Below are 21,454 nucleotides of genomic sequence, written 5' to 3'. Positions count from 1 at the left end.
GAGCTGCGCAAGCGGTGGTACGACATGCGCCAGAGGTCCAAGGAGAGGGTGGCAGCCAGACTGAAGGACGCCAATCAGACTGGAGGAGGACCATCCACTGCAGAGCAGCCAACCCCCCATGAGGAGCTCGTGGAGTCTACTCTCCTGCCTGAGAGCGTTGGTGGTGTGGCTGACATAGACAGCTCCGACCCTGCATCCAGCAGTCACGGTAAGATGCATGTAAAATCAATCTGCACTCCTCCCCATCCCATGCACACTTCCCCAAATGCGCATAGTAAACTGCCAAAATGTCAATCCAGGCCAGGTCTTACAGCACACCCAGCAATGCATCATGGGACTCGTAGTACTGTGTCTGACTGTGTGTCCATGAGACTAAGGAAATCAAATGCAACATGTGGGTTGGGGATAAGTGAATGATACAGTGTCAGAGGTTAGCCAAAAAAAAGTAGGAACTTTATTGATTGCCACATGCAGACAATAACACAAACTCATGTAGTCCCCTTTACATCCACAGCACATGGCATGGCACAAGAAGACAGCGCAGAGGGAGAGGAGCCTGCACACCCTGCGGACTCCAGCGAGGACACAGAGCAGCAGCCAATCCAGTGCAGGAAGCGCGCACATGTGCCCCCACTGCCTCCATTTGAGGACGAAGTACCTGCCACAGGGCATGACACCGACAGGAGTGAGGGGAGTCAGGGTGTGTCACATATGCCCATTCATGACACACAAACACCAAGGAGTAGACCACAGGAGACATCCAGATCAAGGCCCAGGAGCAGCACTGCGACTGAAGCAGAACGGTCCGTGTTCTCAGGCCTGGAACAGAGCATGCTGCAGGAACAGCGCCTGCAAAGCAAAGCACTGCGGTCAATTATTCGGCAGCTATGCCGCATACACAAGGACCAGAAGAACATGGGGGAGGGCTTTGTGGCCATGGCAGGGGCAATTCATGAGCTCTGTGCCACTTTGAGGCACACCCAAGTTGCCAATGACAGGGCTGGCCGACGTGCCAATGCACGCCTACACAATTACACAAAGGCCGTGAACCGCCTCTGCACCACCACCAGCACCCTCACTCGCAGAAGCGTAACAATGCAGGTCGACATGGCACACTGCTGCCAGGATATAGCCCGAGGGCTTGCGCAGGTAACCACTGCTGTGGAGCAGCTGCAGACAGCCAATGCTGGTGGGAGCGCACTCATGGCCTCTGCCGAGAGTGAGGACACCTCAAGTCGGAGCAGCCTCACTCCCACCTTGCCAGGGGAAAGACGCCGCAGTGCCAGACAGGGTGCAGGCCAAGGGAGCACCATGGGGGGCACTCAGCCTGGACGTCACCGAAGGAGGTGAACATGTGCGGGGACACTCACTGCAACACGGGTGCATTAACCCGAAAATGCTGTTTGCACAATTACTTGTCCCTTACCTGCACTGTGTGCACAACATGTGCTGGGGACAGCTACTATTTCTTTAATGTGAAGTGTGATTAAACACTTCACACATCATCAAGCTTTGTTGTCTCATTTCATCATTACTCACCTAGAAGTAGTTTTGTGTGATCTCTGTCCATCTCTGGGGTCCAGCAGCTGCCCCAACTCCTGCTGCAGGTCTGGCAGGGGGAGCAGGGCGCTCGTCATCCGATGTGTCTGTATCGGTCACATCAATTGTGGTGCCTTTCCTCATTGCCATGTTATGTAGCATTGCGCAGCTTGCCACGATTTTACAGCAGGTCTCAGGGCTGTATTGCAGTGCGCCTCCACTTTTATGCAGGCACCTGAAGCGGCTCTTCAGGATTCCAAAGGTTCGCTCAATGACGCAGCGTGTAGATCTGTGTGCCCTGTTGTAGCTCCTCTCACTTGCATTTTCAGGATCCAGATATGGGGTCAGGATGAAGTCACGCACTGCATAGGCACTGTCACCTGCATGGACAAACACAATAGGTAAGTCAATGTCCCCCCCCTCAAGTGATGTAGTGGATGTATTGATGTGTGCCATGTATTTACCTAGCAGGTACCCATCCCCAAACTCTCCAGCACTCAAACGTCTGTGTATTCCACTGTGTCTGAAGATGAAAGAGTCATGTGTACTGCCGGGGTATTTGGGTACAATCTCTGTGATGAGATACTTTGCGTTGCACACAATCTGTATAATGAGGGAATGGTAGCATTTCCGATTCCTGTAGACTTATTCAGTTGCTGCTGGGGGTGTGATGGCCACATGGGTCCCGTCAATGCAGCCAATGACGTGGGGGAAACGTGCAATCTGGTAGAAGTCCAGTTTTGTTTGCTGTAATGTCTGTTGGGTGGTGGGGAAGTAAATGTGATGTGAGAGCCTCTGTAGCATTGCATCTAGGAAGGCATGGAAGAAACACGACAGTGCACTCTGTGACACCCCACCAACCTCCGCTATTACCCGTTGAAAACTCCCTGACGCCAGGAGGTGCAGGGAGCACAGGACCTGCACATGTGTGGGAATTGTTTGTGTCCTGCGTGTAGGGTGCTCCAAGTAGGGTTTCAATCAGGTCCATTATGGTCTGTGGGTGCACTCTGTACTTGTCATAGATGTCCTCTTCAGTGTGCTGGAACAGAGTGATGCGCAGCCTGAATATCCGTTCCTGTCTCATTCTCCTCTGAGCAAGGGCCCGAATACGCAGCCTCCTGGCTATCACGAACATTGCTGCCATTGTGGGTGGGTCTGTTGCATTGTGGGGTGGTTTAAGTACCTTGCACCAGTTTACCACCTGCAAGCAATTGGTGTTGATAGCGATTTCTTAAATTGCGAATTTAGTAAAATCGCAATTTGCGAATTTTTCATACATGCGCTTGCAATTTCTTAGTTTGCGATTTCTTGTTTGCGATTTTTGCTAAGCTAAGAAATCGCAAATTAAGTTTTCGCAAGGAAAATCGCAGTTTACATGTTTCGCAGCCTAAGAAATCGCTAATTTAGCGATTTCTTAGTTTTCTGTGTGGAAGTGTGTCATACATGGGAAATTGCGAAAAATCAGTCGCAAACGCTGTTTTTAGCGATTCACAGCATTTCCTTTCATACATATGCCCCTTAGTGTATGCAGCTGGTTTGACAGGCTGGCCGGATGGGATTTGGGGGTGTGGGGGCTAGGGTGTTCGGATCAAATTGTAGTGAAACTCGTCCTGACTATGGTGAACTTGTTCGAGCTGAAGATTTACTAATGCAAAAGGAAGGGAGAGCAAGATGGGGGGAAATGGAAGAGTTATTTAAAGATTTGGCTTTGGAAGGGGGTTTCAGGAGAACGCATGGCAAGAGGGAAGAATATGGGGCATGAAGCAAGGTGAAATTAAATAAGAGAATGAAGTTGGGATGAGAGGTGTGGGAAAAAGGTGGCTACATATACGGGTAGGAATTTAAGTACTGTGGAACAGGATTAAAGACAAGTACTGTGTGTCAGGACCCAGAACTAATCCTGACAAGCAGTGCTCAAGACAGAAAGAGGCTTTTAAAAGCTGCCAGCCAAGCCATGAGAGTATGTGACTTGTAAACAGGCTGCGGTTTTACCAGGCGCACTTCCCTCGTATCCTGCTCCACTCACTGACCCTTGACATGCCGGCATTATGAATTATGAGGACATGAAGCTTATTGTACTCCTTAAAGTGTACTGTGAGCAACAAGTAAGATATGCAGGATAATTCAGTGCCAGCTAAGAGAGCAGCGTGTTCAGTGGGGATGAAGCTCACTGGCGTATCAAACCTTGAGGGGGCCTCCCTGCAAGGCACCTGGGGGGGCCCCCTCCTGGCTCAATCAGGAGCCCTGCAGCCAGAGTGCTGTGCTGAGGGGGCCTCCTGAAGCTTGGGGCCCCCCGCACTGCGGGGTCTGTGGGTGCCTGTGTTACGCCCCTGATGGAGCTGCCGTTCCGTTCATTTTATTTTGCAGTAGCAGGAGGAATGCACATGATGCGGCCATGCCCCTCCATGCACAGCGCCTGTGAGGAAAACACAATAATGTAAAGCGCAGCATCCCTGAAGCGGGCACCATGCTGTTAAAATAAAAGCAGATTTGGCTTCAAAAGTATATAAACAAATACATTTTGTATAATTTATACGACAACACAGGCGGAAACTCAGTAAGTGATATCATTGCCTGTTAACATATCGCTAATGCTTGTTGTTGAAATTCCGCATCGGAGCCATCCACAGCCCAGCCCACTAATCCTATGTGCGTGTAGGGCGCAGGGTGAAGAGTTAGACATAGAGCTCCAACTAATTGACAAACGAAAGTGCACACGATCTACAAGAGGAAAGTCAGGAAGCAGTAAAAACGTATTATCAAGGGAAACACACAAAGGTGTGTGGACATCAGCCTGTGGCAGACCCAAACAAAAACAAGTATTTAAAATGCAATAGGTGTCGCATTTCTGGGAGACCTATTGCATTGTAAATGGTAGGCATCATGACAACGGGAAGGAGGGAGGGGGATTTGAGAAGGCACAGACAACGGGAGGGCCGGCGGGGGGAAGAATGCATGGGCAACTGTATAGATGGCGGGGGTTAAAGAAGGCACCAAAGCATGTCGTGCCTGAGCAGCAGACCTTCATTACAGAAAATAGTGCTCACAGTGTAAAATATCTTGTATGGTGTAACAACCAAAGTAAAGGAGAAGTAGCCATGAGAGGATACAAATGACGACACGGCCATACTAAGAAGGGACTAACAAGCCTCTGAATGAATCAGAAGACAGCATTTACAAACGACAAACACACAAGCCATTTAAAAATAAGGGCGGGGGAGTGGGCGAAGCTTCTCTCCGTACTCAACTACCACAGATCTTCGCAGGGCAGATGCGTGCTGGCTCACGCTCGACCTAAAAATGTTCTTGCCATAATCTGAAGCAGTGCAATTTTTTTTAAATGACTGCCTCGATAAAAGACTTGTGTATTAGTCTACGATGTTCCTTAATCATTCCGAATGTAATCGCAATCATAATGCAAAATAGGTTAAAGGTCCAGTTTGTTTCTTTTTTATATTAATATTAAATCACAGGGAAAGATAGTGTAATCATGTTTTAGTGATAAAACAATACAGATATTATTACACGTAATTTCACATTTCATTATGTAATCTCATTGTTTTCCTTAAGGTAAATGTATTCCTAAAGAATTGATTGAGAATATTTATTTCATTTTCGAACAACTACATTTAACGTAAGGTCACACTCTACTTTAACACAAGGAGACTTCATCCTCAAATAAAAACTGTGGAGTGCGGTGGCAAAAGTGACAAGTTGAACAGAGGTTAAGTGCGTATGCTACTGCAAGCCCTGTGCATCATGGTCACTTCTTATGCCAAATCCAATTAAGTGATTATTTCAAGCAGACACTAAGCAATATCTAAAATAGTTCCTGCTCTTGTGAGCACATGATTAGGAAACAAAATCACAGTGCCCTTTTTTAACTTTAGGTCAAGAAGTGCGTGGATGTCAACTCAGCAAAATGTCAGGGGAAGCGTCAATGACATCTTATGCCTTTTAACATCATTGACATCACAAACAGTGACATCACTCAGCATTTGTCCCTGTAAACATCAAAGGACATTATATCATGAGAACTTTACCCCTGAAAGAATAGCAGGAAGTGACATCACTGGCAATAAACTAAAATAAGTGCAAGGTCAATTAATAACCCAGAAAGACACAAAATACAACAAATGTAAACTTTGATTAAGACTTATACGTTACCTAGAATGATATGCCAGATAGAGATGTAACATTTACAGACAATGAACATATGTCCAAGTAGAATATTAAATGTACAATTAAAATATGGCATGCCTCGGCCAATTAAAACTACTTTAAGTGTAACACACTTGCTGTATAAAATTATTAATGCAGGTTTGTACACAGTAGACCTGGAGCATCTGACTTGGAGAGTGCATTTGTATCTCTTGGCAGCGCTCAATCCCTGAATTATCTTACTTGCATTTAAAATGTAAACTGCAGGTAACATTCTTCTCAACATGATCGTAGCACTTTGCATTACCTCCTCGTCTGTCTTCCTCTCACAGTCCTTACAAATGAGTTTATCTCCATTCATGCAGAACATAATTACCAAACTTAACTTTTCCTTCCCAATGTAAGATGGCCTCCATCCAAAGGAGTATAAATACATCACTTCCTGGGAAGGACTACCCATTTGTTTTTTCTACAGCTGATTACCATCTTGGTAATAGGTATGTATGTTTTTAAAATTAAATTATATGCAATTTTGACTTTGGAATTAAAGGCACTTACAAAGTGGTAATCTATCTTATTTTTACATCTAAGTCGCCCCCAAAGTCTACCCTAGGTGCCCCAGGGGTGGGATGCCATATAACTATAAACATGAACATTATAAAAGATGTTTAAAATGCCCTGCTGTGGGAAAAACTGCCAATTTTGGTTCCGGCCTTTGGAGATATTAGCACCATAGGCTAACATTGGAATATGTTATTTAAGTATAAATATTGTGAGAACGGGTCTAAAAAGTCATTTCAGGACTTAAAAGATTGTCAATGATAAATCCAACAAACTGCCACTGTGAGAGTTATCATAACTAGTACAGAAAATAAGTTATAGGTCTTTCTTTTCTGTGAACCAAACTCCAGCCTTCTAGCAGCCTATTCTGATTGGGCAGCCTTAAACTGCTTTGATGAGGTGATAGGTGGTCTGCATAGAGAAGATTTTATCTGATGGGGGGGAGCTCTGAATCTGCAGAGAACAGGCCAGGTCTGGGGCTTGGTAAATCAAACTGGGCTTCAAAGAGAGCATGACAGTAAGGAATGCCAGCCAGGCCTACCCTCTCTTCCTATAGCCCCAGCCAGATGGCAGGCCTGGGAATGGAATTTAAAGATAGAGGTGGAGTGCTAATGGAAATGAGCCACAAAAGTAGGTTGGTTTAGCCAGCTCTTACTCCAAAGGAGAAAACATCTCCATCTTGAATTTTAAATTACAGTGCTTTGTGGGACAAGAATATGCCAGACTTTAGAATAAGCTGTCATGCTTTTGGGTGGCACCCAGTACATCACTGGACAGGGGTGCCCCCCTGCATGTCAACCCAGATCATTGAATAAATATGTGAGAGCTGCATAGCAACTCGGATTTGCTGCCTGAAACTACAAGAAGAAGGACTGCCCTGCTGGAACCCTGGTCTGCACCACACAGGATTGCTCCCTGAAGGACTGCTCCTGTTGCACACTTGGAACTAAAGCCCTGAGGACTTTGCCTTGCTTAAAAAAGGATTAAGAAGTGGACTCCCTGAAAGTAACAGTTTAACAGAGCTTCCCTGCACTATCTCCCTGAGGACGTCATGAGCCTGGAGTGTGTCTAGTGGGCTTTTAAGGTTTTTGCAGATGCATTGTGAGCACTGTAGTCACAAAGTTCCTAGGACCATCTCAGAGCTTCTAGACCCTGGGATTTGTATTTTGGACACTTTTATCCCTCAAGAGAAACTTCAGGAAGAAGTTCAAGCAGTAGGGAGCAGTTTGGAACAACTTTTGGAAAAAGCTCCATAAGTGGACTGAACCGACGTCAAGAGTAAATCTAAATACCTTTAACCGCAACCCGGCCTGGATTTGAGGTTCCGTACTACTGAAAGTTCCGGAGCTCAAGACTTCCAGGAGTTGAATGGGAGCTCCTTCTGAACCAAGCTGGCACACCCGCTATGAATCTAGCCTGATGAAGTGCCATGCTTGCCTTCGAGAGAAAATCCTCCAGACAAGTTTCTAAGAGCGAAGGAAAATGTTTTGACCAGGACCCTCCGCTTCGTGTATCTGACCAGGGCTCCATTGCGGTCAGCCTCAAACTTTGACTTTGTCCCTTTCAAGTGCGACCGGATGTCCCAAGTTAGCGATATATGTTTTTAAGCACTAGAAGAGGTTAATCTGGTCCTTTACAAAGCTGCTCTGGCCCTGTATAAGAAAGCTATCACGTCCAGGAAAGCAGATTTTTACGAGGCTCGAATTACTGGTGCCCCTAATAAACAAAAGGAAACCTTCAAGATCCTAAAAGAACTTAGTAGAAAGGTCGATGTGTCATCAACCTTAATACCTTTTGACGTTGACACCCTGCAGTCTTTCTTCTTGAAGAAAGTGATGGACATTTTGCTTGAAATTAATAGATCTCATGCAACTGCTGCAAGTCAAGGATTGGCCCAATTTCCTCCGCTGGACTCAGAAACATTGGCTCTCCTGACTAATAAAGTTAAATCCGGTTCACCGGCTGACCCCTGCCCTCCCAGGATTTTTCAGCTTGCCTGCCCAATCTTGGAATGCAAGATCCTTCCGCTCCTCAACATCTCCCTGGCCACTGGTCAGGTGCCAAGTAACCTGAAAGAGGCCAGAGTTATCCCCTTACTAAAAAAGCCAGGAGCTGATAAGGCGGATTTGAAAAACTACAGGCCAATTTCACAACTCCCTTTTCTGGCCAAAGTAATGGAGCAACATGTCCTAAAAAATCTCTCTGACTTTTTGGACACATTTAAGCTGCTGCACCCACGTCAGGCAGGTTTCAGAGCTTATCATAGCACAGAGCTTGTCATGTTGTCCGTCCTTGACGACCTTAGATTGAATGCTGATAAGAGAGACCCGAGCGCACTGGTGCTATTGGATCTCTCTGCAGCATTCGATACGGTCAGCTATTCCATCTTGCTGACCCGCCTGATGGATTTGGGACTTACGGGCTCGGCCCTTGCCTGGCTAAAATCCTTTCTCTCTGATCGCTCGCAAAGGGTGCAGCTTGGTGACTGTGTCTCCAAGAGAGGTGTCATTCCATGTGGTGTACCACAGGGCTCTGCACTGTCCCCTCTGCTCTTTAATATCTATTTGCAACCCTTAGTGTCCGCTCTATCCAATATGGACTGTCGTGTTTTTAATTGTGCTGACGACACCCAGCTTATTCTGAGGATCGACAATTCAGCCTATGCCCAAGAGACGGCTCAAAACATCTTAAGGTTCACAACTAATTGGATGACAGCTAACTCTTTAAAAATCAATCCCGATAAAACAGAGGTTCTCATTGTCCCTACCATTAATAACTCCTGGGGTGGCCTGTTTTGGCCCAAAGAGCTTGGGCCTCCTCCTTGTCCTTCCCCAGTGGTGAAAAGCTTGGGAATTAATATCGACGCAGAACTCTCGTTAAGTCATCAAGTCTCCTCAGTGGTGGGCACCTGCTCTGGTATCTTGAGGCAATTGAGGAAGCTGGTCCCCATTTTATCCACCTCTTCCATGAAAACCATAGTCTAGGCCACTATTTTATCACGCCTCGACTATGGGAATGCGCTGTATCTAGGCCTTCCTCAGAAACTCACTAACCGGCTCCAGGTGGTTCAGAATGATGCTGCTAGGCTGATTTTTAGCCTTCCTAGGAGGTCTCATGCATCACCTCTCTATTCAAAACTACACTGGTTGCCCGTTAGACAACGCGCAAAATTCAAGGTCCTGTGTATCGCCCACAAATCCCTCTATGGTCAAGCCCCTAGTTACATTAGGGATCGCCTGACTAAGTATGTGCCAGGACGCCTCCTTTGATCTGCCGATGCTGCCCAGCTGATCTGCCCCCGAAGTAATCTGGTTTCCAAGGGCGGGCGGGCGGGCTTTCTCTGTTATTCTGCCTTGTCTTTGGAACCAGTTGCCGGATACTTTACGAAAGGAACCAGGCTTACTTCCCTTTCGAAAGCTATTAAAAACGCTGCTTTTCAGAGACTCCTCCTAAGACCCATGTCATCTGGACTGCTTTGCCTGGCTTTTTTTGTGCTAATCTCCTTCGCCCAGCGCTAAGAGACCTGTCGGTATATATGCGCTATATAAATCCCCCTACAAATACAAATACAAATCTTTAAAAATTCATATCTTCAGTTCCCTAAATTGGATTTTTGTTTTTTGGTTTAATTTTAAAGGTATAAAAAAAATATATTTTTATAAATTGGTGTGAGATTCTTATTGTGTGTTGTGTCTTACTCTTTTAATGTATTGGTATTTTTAAATGCTTTACATACCTGTATCCTAAGTTAAGCTTGCAATCTCTACGCAGAGAGTTGAAGGAGGTTCAACCTCAAGTGTATCCTCCCAAAGCTACACAACAGGAAGAAGGTCACTTGAGGGTACTGTTTTCTTAGGTTCTACATAATGACTGGTAGGATACAATTACTTAATGATTGCATGGTCGGAATGTATACCATTTTCTTCTATTATATTCCCCTGATGAAGACCCTAAACCTTTTTAGGATTATATAGTGGTTGAAACATGTTGGTAATCAGACAATTTAGCTCCAGTGATTCATTGCAATTCACTACATGACCGACATTTTTATTGTTTTTAAACATAACAGTGGTACTTGCTGAAGGAAGAATATTTTGAGTATGCCCCTAGGTATTTTTTGTACTTATTTGTGTCCCCCCCAAAAAACAGGACCCAGTGATCCTGAGCATGGATTTATAAGAACTCCCTGGTGTATACTAGCTTCCTTCGGTTGAGGCTATCGGGGTTGTATTATCCTTACCCCAGTGTGAGATGTCATAAAATGATGAAGCATGACTCAATAAGTTGAGGGTGAGATGACCTCTCAAGAATCTATTGATGACCCCTTTCTTGAGTAAGTCAGAAAACAGAATAGTTTTATTTTTGACTTAAGTGTCTTCAAGTGAACTTATTTGTGTGTCCTAAATTAAGTCCGCCTGCTCCTTGCCAGCTACCAAGGGTTGAGCAAGAGAATAATTTATTGAGACATTGTCTGGACCTTATAGTGCGTTGGTGGCTTTATTGGCCCTCCAGGTTGTTTGGATCCGTGTTTTCTTTTCCCTTTTGGGGATATGGATGGGGAAATGCTTCTTAATGATGCCATGCTGTGTTCTCCTCTGGGGTGGGGAGGCCTAGCCTCGTGGTGCTTTTTGTGGGGGGCACCTCGTTTGTTCTGGCACTACTGTAGATAATATTTACCAAAGCAGTGGATTATGGTATTCAGGGGCAGATTCAATCAGGTTCAAATATGTGACCATATTTCCAGTATTTTATTCCCAGGTAGAAGACAGTACCTTATTTTCTGTAGTATTGGTAGTGAGAGCCTGAATCTCTGCCCACACATATAGCATTGGTGGTCTCTTTTAAAGAGAGTTGGTGGATATTGTTGAGCCTGGTTTCCTTGTTTTCTTTCAAAATAGTATCCACTGGTATATTTTGCAGAAGACTTTTCCCTCCTTGGTGAGAGTTGTCTCACTTTTAGCAGGTCTTGCTTCAAGCAGTTCCATTAGGATGCCATCTTTTCTCCTGGGGAGACTTTCCTTGGTTATTTGTCCTTGCCTTTCCTAATCTAGATAGCATTGGGTGGGTATTGCCATGTTCTGGACCTCAAGAGGGTCCTTCAATGTATCTCTCATGTGTCATTGCGGTTGGTATCTCTCCTGCTAGTTCTGCCTCTCTTACGGAAGGCAGATTCCTGTCCGACATTGTTTTCATGGATGCCTCTCTTCATGTCCCATTTTTTTCCATCTCCCCAGCAGTTCCTCGGTTTTACCCTGTTCAGGCCATCCACTACTTGTTCAGGGTCCTGCACTTTGGGCTGGCATACGCATCATGTTGTTCTCTATGCTTTTGACTCTGTTGGTGGGTATTTTCCATTCTGAGCATGTCCACCTCTTCCCTTTTCTGGACATCTGGCTGGTTGCCTCCTGTTCTCAGGGTGACCACGTTGTTGCTGGGGTCGTGTGACTTGGTCAGCTGGGCAAAGGTCCTGGCACAGCCGTCCCAGGAATTCCTCTTCGTCTGAGCCCATTTCAGGATGACCTTGGGGGTGGTCTTTGTGTTGGTGGAGCGTTTTGTTCATCTCCACTCCCTTTGACCTCTCTCCTTCTTTGCCCCACAGCATCTGTGAGGTAGTGGGTTTGCAATTAGAGGGCAATATCCTATAAATTGATCCTTATCCCTTAGGGGTGATGCTCCTGTCTCCCTTTATTCACCAACATCCTAAGGCATCGGTACCTTTGTTCAGGAAGTGCGAGACTCTGATTCTGGTGACTCCTCAGCTCCACAGGGATCTCCGGTGGTGGTTGGTCCCCACTCATTTTCCCAGTTTTTTTCCGTTGCTTCCTCTTTCCAATCTGGTTCATGTCCGATGACAGTGGGATAGAATTAGGTGCTCTCTGGGGGTTTCTGGTGCTGTGGAGAGGTGAAATTGGATGGAGTCACTTCAGTCTATCAAATGGACTTTTTTTTTTTCCGTCCCCTGTTGTTGCACCCAGTGGTGTTTGTTATGAAAGACAACCTGATTGTCTGCTCCTATGTGCATAAAGCGGGCAGTTTGTGCCCCTCTGTCTTTTCTACTTTTCCATAAGGTTTTGCCTTGAACAGATTCCCATCTCCTTGCTCTCTGCAGTCTATCTTCCGGGGTTAGTGAATGGGACTGCCCATGTCCTGACTCAGAGGTTTTCTGTGCTCTGTGCCTATGGATCTGAATCTGAAGATTGTTCTTAATTTCACCCTTTGCTGGATTTGTTCACAATCCGGGGAGAATGCCCTTCTTCCGCACTTTTGCTGGTTGGTTCTGTCCTCAAGCGCTTGGGCAGTGGATGCTCGGGCTGTTCCCTAACCCAGGGGACTCCTTTACTGTTGTCCACCCATTCCTATCTTTCCTCAGGGGGGTTCAAGGCTGGTGCTGGATCAGGTGGGAATTCTGTTGATTACAAAAAGCCAAATGTACTTAGACATTGCGGTCAATTACTGCGGCAGCCCCTCTCAGTCACAGCCTAAACTCTCCCCCCATCTCACACCTTCTCCTTACATGGCTAACAGTACACGCCCTAACCAAGTCCTTGAGGAGTCTGTGCATTTAAAGAAAAAGGTAAATAATGAAAATAAAATGGATCCATTTCTATTCTGCTACACATCACATATCCATCTGTGAAAGTTTTCATTCTTTTCTTAAAACTCTCTATCTCTCTATCTAGCGGTGAAGTTTATTCAATTCGAGTAAAGGTAAATATCGATCACAAACATTGATTTAAGACTGGATTTACTTTTTTTAAACTTGCAGGAATTCACAAAGGGATTGATGGCTGGAGTATATGCATTTACAAGTGCAGACATGTCTGCCATGTGTGCAAAACATTGTTTCTCATAAATCCGACTCAAGAGGTGAAAAGTGGGCGTGCCAATCTGTGGGTTGCCTTCGATGTTTGGGAATGCCCACAAATATATATATTTGTGTGCATTCACAACCTCCTCTCCCTCCACATTTCACGTTGGAAATGATCGGAGATTTATTTTGACCAAGAACTAAGTTAATTCCAGGATAGGAAGAGAAATGGCTTACTCCTACATTTGGTGGGGTGCTCTCCACTTGGAAAAATGTTTTCGCCACAGAGGGAAAAAAAGTGTGCATTTACACAGGGGGTTTCATTTTCCCTATGTGAACTTCTCCATTATGGGGAACTCCACATAGTGGAAATAAGAAACACTTTCCAGATGTAGTATTTGGAACAATGTTTAATAGCAAAAAGTAGTAAATATGCACCCACACATAGAAATATATCTAGGGTTGCAGACTTACTACTTTTGTTGTGAATAAGGCCCAGTATGTTTACTGTGCAAACTTGTCTAGATCACTGACAGAATATCGGAAACAAATATGGTTTGTGGACAGAATATAGTCTCAAAAATATCTAGGACCAAAATATTGAGAAGGTAAGTGCAAATAGGTAAGTATGGATTTACTATTCCTTACTCCACATCTACGTACCTTGAATATATATATATTTATATATCTCATCAAGGTACAGAGATGTGGACTTATATATCGCAAAACTTTGCTTACCTATAAAAAATGACCTTCACAATATTTGTGTCCTCTTTATTTTTGACACAATAATTTGTCCCTTGATATTTTTGTGCCCAAAATTCTGTCTAAACACCAACTTATTTTTCACGGGGCAATGGTCTTTGATTTATTATTTTGTAAGTGACTGTAATTATAACATTTCAAAAATCATTTCAAGATTAGATTTGATGTGAGGTGCATATCCACCATTAAAGGTATGTGTGCTCTCTCAGTCTCCACCAATATTGAGTGTAATTGAAAATTAAGTTATGGAAAAAACTCCTGCCATCCCATTCTTGAGTCTCTGTCTGATTTGAGTGAATAATTTGATAGTTGATTTCCACATAAAACACTGTTAGGGGCATATTTACAAGCTCCTATCGCCAAGGGAGCGTCACTTTTTATGACGTTCCTGTGGCGCTAGGGGCTTCACCTTACTTAGAAGGCAGGGTTAAGCCACTTAATGTGGCTTAGCATTGCTTTGTAAATAAGGCCCCCTTTCACGCTCTGCTCAGCGCAAAAGGGGAGGGCTATGGGTGTTGCTGTGGGTAATCAACCGCAATACCCATTGATTCTGACGCTGCCCCCTATTTACAAGGGAGGTGTAAATAGGAGACAGCTGTTTTCATGTGTGCTGCATTGTGCAGCACACATGGAAACAGCAAAAGGCCAATTACAGTTTATGTACAGAACATATTTTCTACTCATGATATTCCCAGCACCCCACAATACTCCAACAGTCAACATAACAAGCATTGCCAAAGCTAAAAGCCTTGTTGTTGGAATGAACTGGATCGGCCAGCCGCATGCTGTACCAAAGTCAAACCGATCAGCTTTGCCAATGCTTGTTTATTGGAGAGATTGTCGGACATGATACAGTTTCATGGAAATCTTCGAACCTCCAGGATAATTTGATCATTCTAATTACTAGCCTAGTACTCTAATGAACGAGAGCAGTAAAGTTACCAAAGTGAAATACCAAGGGCCAAATGTGCGAACATTGAATTTTGCGACTCACAAATTGTGACAAATTGCGAGCCTCAACTTGCAAGTCACAAAAGTCAATGTACAACAGTGTCTGAGACACTGTTTGCGATTCCCAATGGGATCCCGAATTGCATGCCTTATGAATATTAATGAGGCTGTCGCAATTTGCGATCCCATTGGGAATGGCTAGCACTCCCAGGGATGGTGGCCTTCTGGGCTCAGAAGACCTCCATGTCTGGGACTACTTTTAAATAAAGAAGTTTTTTTTTTTTTAATGCAGCCCGTTTTCCTTAAAGGAAAATGGGCTGCATTTAAAAAAAAAATTTTTTTGCTGGGACCTCTGCCTGCCCTTACATAGCTGTTGGGGTTGCCATTAGCAAGGAACGCGCCTTCCTAATAACGAGTCGCTAAACACGATTTTGCGAGTCGAAAATTATTTGCGACTCAAAAAATAGGGTTAGTACATGACCCACAGTTTTTTTGCATTCGCAAACAGGTCTAAAACCAATTTGCGTATGCAAAAATCCGTCGTACATCTGGCCCTAAATGAATTATATTTTACGATCATTGGTATGAATCAAAAATTTCTCAGGAGAATGATATCTGTGTCCAAGTAAAATGGTTGAACTTCATACTGTTGAAATTATGCATTTCATTCAGCACTGCCGACCACATAAGAGACACTTGAATTGAGATAAATTTGACAAACAACAGCTGAAAGAGCAGATTTGCAGATCCGGAAAGTCACATAGATGATTCAACCAGCACCAAACAGCTCATGACATACACGATCCTGCCACTACATATACCCATCTCACTTTTCTGGAAGTGCCAGGAGAAAAACAAGCAAATCCTGAAACATAAAATAATTGACTTTCTGCTTTATGTTGTGTGTCAGTCATCTATATTATGCATCCCTAAGGCCACATTTGGACTTGGTAAGGATTTTAGCAGATGTGATGCTTTCGTTTAGAATACCTTTCACGCTGAAACATAAAACACATTCCTATAGAGAGGCATGAAACCAGGACAGATTTGTGCAAACCAGAAGTGCAAGCATCAATTGTTACAGACTAGTTTACCGTGCCACTTTAATTTTACTATTTAAGATGACTGAGCTATGGGTTTTAAAGTGCAGCAAAGTACAGATCCGAGCACCAACAGTTCATCACAGCCAAAGATGTGACAGTGGTAGCTTTTAAAATGTATTAGCATGCCTGCATCAGTCTCAAAATACAACACAGTTCAATGGGAACTATTAGGTTTTAAACAGAACCTGTGTATTTGTAAAAAATAAATAAAATGAAATAGAAGTAGTGTAAAAACACTGTATTTTAAGATAGAGGGGCCTCAGCAATTTGCTGTCTGGTCTCCATCAACCTCGACCCCACCACCATATGGAAAGATTAAAATATTTTTTTTAAAGATGGAGAGTTGAGGGTAAAGGCGGTGGGGGTGGAGGTATAATTGGGAAGTGGACAAAGAAGGAGTAAAGAGGCACATGATGGAGGGCAACATGAGGGAGGAACACAAGTGACATAGCAAAATGGGAGACAGGGGGAGATAGTTTGGCACAGAAGAGGCACACAAGAGAGAGCTTGCAAAAATGAGGGAGAGGTCAACCCAGAGCGCGTGGAGGATATTTGGCAGGCTAAATAAACCATCAATGCTGCTAATTTATTTTCCTGTTTCTTTCTGACCTAAAATAGTACAAAGTGGAAGTATCTTCTGGTGTCTTATAGGAAACACTCCATGGCACTTAGACCCTCTGTACGCCGAGTGAACTGGACTGCTACGGGGTGACTGCTTTAAAACGGATGGAGGAGGGGGTGGGGGTAGTAGCCCACGCTGTTATTGAGGAAGGAGGGCAAACTAAAACAGAGGGCTCCTAGTGTATGCAGCTGGTTTGACAGGCTGGCCGGATGGGATTTGGGGTGTGGGGGCTAGGGTGTTGGATCAAATTGTAGTGAAACTCGTCCTGACTATGATGAACTTGTTCGGGCTGAAGATTTACTAATGCAAAAGGAAGGGAGAGCAAGATGGGGGAAAATGGATGAGTTATTTCAAGATCTGGCTTTGGAAGGGGGTTGCAGGAGAACGCATGGCAAGAGGGAAGAATATGGGGCATGAAGCAAGGTGAAATTAAATAAGAGAATGAAGTTGGGATGAGAGATGTGGGGATAAGGTGGCTACATATACGGGTAGAAATTTAAGTACTGTGGAACAGGATTAAAACAAGCATTGGCATAGCCAATAGGTCTCGCTTTTGGGACCATATAAGTATTTGGTTATGCAGCACAATATTCTTGGTGCAATAACATCAACTGTTGCATGGCTAAAACCTTATAAGGTCCCAAAAGCGAGACCTATTGGCTATGTCAATGCTTGTTGCATTTGGGATGACTCATCCCAAATGCAAAACTTACGGTAGCAAAGGAGCAGATTCTAAGAATCTGCCCCTTTGTGACCTCAATTTCCAATGATGCATATGCCCTTAAATGTGCTACTTAGGTGTAGTCCAATTTTACCACGTTTAAGCGAGAGAGCAGAAGCATTTTAGCCTGGCTAGTAGAGTTGAGATGCACAGAGTCCGAATGGCAACAAAATTGAATTCAGCAAAAATCTGGGGTTGGAGTCAAATGGTTTGGGGAAATACCATTCCAAGGATGTCAGGTCTAACAGCTTCTTCGTCCCACCAGCCTCTTCAGTAGCAGCTGCCGGACTACAGCAGACAGCTCCCAGCGTCCCAATCACGGTCCTACTTGTATTTTTTACATTGTTATCTGCATTCATCCGTATTTATTTTATTTTATTGCGCACATTCTGCAAATAAAATAATCTCTTAGTAGTTATACATATTTATATTGTGTTATGTGAAAAATAAGTTTCAGCTAATACATTTCTACATGGATTTAACTGTTAAACGACCCGTTTTAGATCTTTAGGGAGACATATCTAATACAGCATTAGGACTGCACCGCAAAAACGTGCATATCTAAACATATACAAGGAAACCTTTTCCTTTTAAATCCACAATACTGTCAGTCTCTTCAGACATTGGCCATACGGTAACAATAGACAGCATAGATAGTCCCTTAAAACAAGACATACTTTCTGTATTTTTTTTAATATAAATCTAACACATGAAGGGAAAAACACTATTTTCATTAGTATGCTGTGTAGAAAATCAACAAAAACGTAACACTGGAAGCCTTACGTAATTATAATGTTTGAACACATGTTACATATGTGCACGAAAACTTACAATTGTGTTTATAAAACGTAAAGCCTGTTTCACAGAATCAGAATTAGACTATTTCCACAAATGGATATTGATTTACTCATGCGGGTAAGTACACCTACTTGGTCATCTTTCTACATAAGCCTGTGAAGTAGAACAGATATGTTACCGAAAAGGGTAGCCATTCAAACTCCTTCCAACAGGAGCAATGCTGACATTTTGTGAGTATTCATAAAAGTTTGGAAGGGTGTGAATTGCTCACAGCCATGCCAAGATGGAATGTAATCGAGTTACTTGATTCATTAATGATTTGAACAAATTCATCGCTTTAGCTGAAGCATCGGCTAAAACATCTACGTGCCTCCACTTTGGGGTTCTACCCTGTAAAGATCCTGCCGATAGACATTTTAAGGCATGGGCAAAGTGGGCAATTGCCCATGGCCCCCAAGGTGACTGCCAGGGAGATCCCCTCAGGAGTGTCCGGAAGCAGATTGGTGTGCATTGGAGTTGTGGTGGGTCATGGTTTTGATGCGTGCTGCAGGCCTGCAGAGGGGTGAGGGATGCCAGGCCCTGATGGAGGTTGCTTCTTTTGACTGGTCCTTGCGGAGCAGCAGCCTCTTGATGGCATTGCTATGCTGAGATCAGGGAAAACAACCCTTAGCAAAGCCAATATGTTTTGCCTATGCAAGATCTATTGGCTTTGTCATTGTTACTTAGACATGTTGCCCAACAGCGAGGGCTGCTGTCCAGCATGGACTTAAGTAAAGAAAACATTAGCTGTGGCACAACTCTACTTTTTAGCCATGCTGCTCTACTTAAATGCACTTGGAATTCAGTACTAGCATTTGCTAATCATGTGTCCCAGGGTCTCATGTTGATGTCTGTCAGAGAGCGGCTCTTGCTGGACGGCCGGTCAAAACCACTTTAAGGAGTGCACTGCAGCAAGCTGTGGGGAAGCTCGTCTGACTGAGGACAGTTCTCAGAAACTGTCTCGCTGCCGGAACTTTGAGCTCTCATAAAATGCTGCGCATGAGCCCCCTGTCCCGGATTGAGGAGAAGAGCCGCCCCAATTTGTGCACACTTAAAATGGGGGTGAGGGTGTTGGGTGGGAAGAGTGCTGGGCCAGAATAAAACAAAACATTGCCCAATAATGTGAAATCTTAGATACGCATTTCTTCTGCGTATCATGCACCCAGGCACCACACTGCACTGAACATATGTGAGCTGCAATCGGATTACGTCAGCCATCCAACACTATACAACACAACCTATTGGCGTTTCATTTGTTATGTGATTAAACAAATAACATTATCAATGTTATTTCAATTCCGAACGCCACAAATTCTTTCTCTTTAAAAGGAAATGGAAATAAAAAAGTGACAGGTTATGGCACCACGGTCCACGGTCAGAGCTGCTGACCTTGGAACTGGTGAACCGGGTACGAGTCTAGTCATTGGCTCAACATCCTGTGACTCTTAGAGAACCTCTTAATTTTCCTGTACCTGAAAAAAAAAAATACGCAAATGAAAGTGGCCATGTGTAATGTAACTGGTGCTCATGTAAAGTGCTCCAATACCTTTGGGTTGAGCTTTCACTATATACAACTGCAAAAACAGCTAAAAGACCTGAATGAAGTTAAAAAGGACACAAAGGAAAAGGTTGGGGGACACGAGGAAGAGCGTGAGGAGGAGGTGGTGGGTTAAAACCAGCAAGGGGGTTAATTAAAAACAGTGTCTGTGGGTGTGAGGTAGTGGGTTAAATCAACTCATGCAAGTCACAAAAATAAACAAGCGGCCCTGTGGCTGCGAAAGTGATCACGATCAAACATCAAAGCGGCCGCAAAAGTGAAAGTAATCGCGTCAAGCACGGCGCGCGCGCCCGCGCAGATGCACTGTAGCTCTAGGCTGGCCTGGTAGCACTTTTTGGAGCCCTCTCAAAAAGTCTTGCCAGACCAGCCCATGCGCTGGGTCAGGCGAGACCTAAAAATCGGGCGTGCCCGAGATAAGACACACGACAGGGGGAACTGAAGCCCATTCAGCCCAATGGGCATTGCGCGCCTGGGTACAGACACACTTCTGTGGTAAACAAAGACGATCTTGCGGGCTCTATTCACTTCACATCCACCGGAGCTTGCCTCGTATTATATAGTCTAGTAGTAGCACTTTCGTTTGGAAACTATAGTATTGTAATGCATTTATCCTTTGATAAATGGCCCGTGAGAACGCGGATGCAGGTGATGAAGGGGAAGAATGTGTTTCTACTTAACATTATTACTCTAGAATGGAAACACGTGTAAATGTGTGTTGAAGGTTTAAACTTTATTTGAGCTAGAGCTCTTTCAAATAGATGTTTTGTTAATCACTAGCTTAAATATTTGCAATGCAAACTGGTTTCAAGCATTACTTTTAATGAATCGTTCTCCAACCTATTTTTCAAGAATAACAAGCATTTACAATGCAATGGTCTCGGCATTGGTAAAGTTAGAGCTATTGGCATTGCTCATGACATTAATTTTGTTTATGTTTTTGTTTTTAAAACATTTAAAGAAACGGCATTGTCATGAGCAATGCCAATAGCTCTAACTTTACCAATGCCGAGACCATTGCATTGTAATGCTTGTTGTTAAGCCCTGACAGCGAACACCGACAGATGCAAAGTGTAGCCCACATAAGATCTATGCAGGCGGGCAACTAGAGCCACATTTCGGGGGGGGGGGAGGCTGAAAAAGATTTCGGGGGGGGCGGGGGGGGCTACGTCTTCCAGCCATAGGCAGAGTGGCTGTAAAAAGGGGCAGCCTTCGAGACGAGACCTAAAAAGCCTGCCGAAGTCAAGCACCTGTCTGTGTCTGCCCTGCCTCGACTGCTGAAATTGAGAGCCTGTCGTGCAGGTTTTTAACACAGATCCCAGAACAGTAGTCCTGCCTCATCAAAGCTGCTGCAGGAACGAGTTCACCAAACACAACCACCAGCGTCGCCCAGCAAGTAAAGTGGGCCTTAGCCATGAGACAGTTAAACGACTGCATGCCCAGATATATAGCCACCGCTAAAACACTGGACTTTTGCCCATATGGCAAGAACTGTTGAGTTCCTCCAAGCGTTAGCCAGTAGGGAAATGCAGAGTAGAATGCACGTGTACGTGTACGATGCAACGTAGTCATTAAGAGAACTCAAGAACAGGAAAGAGAGAGCTGTCACAGAGGAGTTTGCAAAGAAGTTTGTTACCGTTCAGCTAAAATTTTACTGCCCGTTCGGTCACACATTCACTTACCTTACACTAGCAGCTACTCACGTTTAATCCGCTTGAAAATGTAATAGTTCCCAATTTCCCACCAGCTAGCGGACTGTTTATAGTAACCTCAGAGGCACGTGCGTACTTCAAAGCCAATGAGCACATTCGAATTCTGTGCAGCTGCGTAG

General features: G+C 44.4%; 1 long non-coding RNA gene across 2 annotated transcripts; it reads right to left on the bottom strand.

The window, feature by feature from the left end:
* Window positions 1–475: 475 nt before the first annotated feature.
* LOC146831405 (uncharacterized) lies at window positions 476–21,407 on the bottom strand. Of its 2 annotated transcripts, none has more exons than XR_014961565.1 (3): window positions 21,306–21,407; window positions 1,540–1,919; window positions 476–849 (listed from the first exon to the last, which is right to left on the bottom strand). It is a non-coding gene; the product is annotated as an uncharacterized LOC146831405 (long non-coding RNA). The 2 variants fall into 2 exon arrangements; XR_014961566.1 differs by lacking the exon at window positions 21,306–21,407 and adding an exon at window positions 17,454–17,505.
* Between the last annotated feature and the right edge of the window lie 47 nt (window positions 21,408–21,454).

Source organism: Triturus cristatus, chromosome 5_1 (assembly GCF_964204655.1).
Source record: "Triturus cristatus chromosome 5_1, aTriCri1.1, whole genome shotgun sequence".
In the NCBI taxonomy this organism is placed as follows: Eukaryota; Metazoa; Chordata; class Amphibia; order Caudata; family Salamandridae; genus Triturus; species Triturus cristatus.
This window is presented reverse-complemented; position numbering and strand designations above follow the sequence as displayed.